The 1,845-nt window shown below is 34.0% G+C and overlaps 1 pseudogene; it reads left to right on the top strand.

Moving 5' to 3' along the window:
• The first annotated feature begins 874 nt into the window (after positions 1-874).
• On the top strand, positions 875-990 carry LOC128598005 (uncharacterized; annotated as a pseudogene).
• Positions 991-1,845: the final 855 nt, after the last annotated feature.

The following is a 1,845-nucleotide window of genomic DNA, read 5'->3' as shown; positions in this document are numbered from 1 at the left end:
TTGAGAGAAGCGATATCACATGAGAAGGAACCACCCTAAAAAATCTGGCAACATAAACAAACAAAACAGAAACACAAGAAACAGAAGCTAATTTGACACCCCCAAAGAATCACAATAGTTCATCACCAGCAGACCACAATCTAAGGATAATTATGGAAGGATGGAACTCAATATGTGGAGCAATAAGATGAATTAGACTTATAAGAAAGTCGAAAACCAAAAAAAAAAAAAAAAAAAAAAAGGAAACAAAAATAATAATTCATGCCATGAATAAAAAAATTCACTAAAGAGATATAAGAGAAATTAAATAAATAGTTATTTAGCAGAAAATTTTAACAACAGACTAGACCAAGGAAAAGAAAGATTTTTGGAGCGTGAAGATAAGGCTTTTGAATTAACCCAGTTAGTGAAAATGTGGAAAAAAGAATAAAGAAGAATGAAGAATCACCGCAGAAATTAAGAAACAATAAAGAAATAAAGTCTTGGCTGACAAGCAAACACTAAGGCAATTTGTCACCTCTGTACCTGCACTATAGGAAATGCTTTAAAGTGTTCTAAGAATGTAACAGGTCTATTGATACCCAACAGTGTAAAAGCACTTGGAAATTAAATCTCACAGCTCTTAGAACATAGTAAAACAAGGGAGAAAAACAGGTAAGCAACTAGGTATCATTCAACATGCTGGACCAACATGTATCTTAGTAGCTCAGATATCAATACTAACATCAGAAGTAAACAGTATTAATGCTTAGCTTAAAAGTAATAGATTGGCTAAATGGATGAAAAAACATAACCCAAACATATGCCTTCTGCAAGAAACTCATCAAACTCAGAAAGGCTCTTATAAACTCACGATAAAGGAAGTGAAATAAAAATTCCAGGCAAATGGGTGCTTTAAGAGGCTAACACAGAAGGGTAAAGTAAATCTCCATAAAACCCAGAGAAGAGATTTTTAAAACTCCTCTCTGGATCCTGTCTGGAGTCACAGCTGAAAAAAAAAAAGAAAAAAAAAAAAATTCCAGGCAAATGGAAATCAAAAGTGAGCACTAAAAAAAGACAAAAGCATTATTATATGTATGTAATTATAAAGACAGCCACACAATAAGAAGACATAAACAATCCAAAATATATAGTTATGTAACATAAGAGCTTCCAGATGTATAAAACAAATTCTACTAGATATAAGCATGGAAATAAACACCAGCATCGTAACTTCTGGGAACTTCAACCTTCCTCTAATAAAATCGCACAGATCATTAAGGCAAAAAATCAGCAGAAAAACACTGGACTTAAAAGGAGATGATAGAGGGCAGCACCTGTGGCTCAAAGGAGTAGGGTGCTGGCCCCATATGCCAGAGGTAGTGGATTCAAACCCAGCCCCGGCCAAAAACTGAAAAAAAAAAGATAGAACAAATGAATTCAGTGGACATTTACAAAACATTCTACCCCAAAGGTAGAGAATACATAATCCACTCATCAGTATATGGTACGTTTTCAAGATAGGTGCTATCTATGAAATAATTTTCAGCAAATGCCGAAAAATTAAATACACACTACTCAGACCACAGTGGAATAAAGGTAGATATGAATTTCAAGAGGAAGTCTCAAATATACAAAAAGTCATGGAAATTATGTAATTTACATCTGAATGATCCTTGGAAAAATGACACATTGTGGAGTACTACTCGGCCATAAAAAGATAGGAGAGCATGTCTTTTGCAACAACTTGGATGAATTGAAAAACTGGCTGGAAACCATTACTATAAGCGAAGTATCTGAGGAATGGAAAAACACATGCCACATGTTCTCACTTAAAAGTGTAAGCTAAACAATAGGTATATGCTG

The sequence above is a fragment of the Nycticebus coucang genome, chromosome 10 (genome assembly GCF_027406575.1).
Source record: "Nycticebus coucang isolate mNycCou1 chromosome 10, mNycCou1.pri, whole genome shotgun sequence".
NCBI lineage: Eukaryota > Metazoa > Chordata > Mammalia > Primates > Lorisidae > Nycticebus > Nycticebus coucang.
The sequence above is the reverse complement of the archived record's forward strand: the minus strand, read 5'-3'. Positions and strand labels throughout refer to the sequence as shown.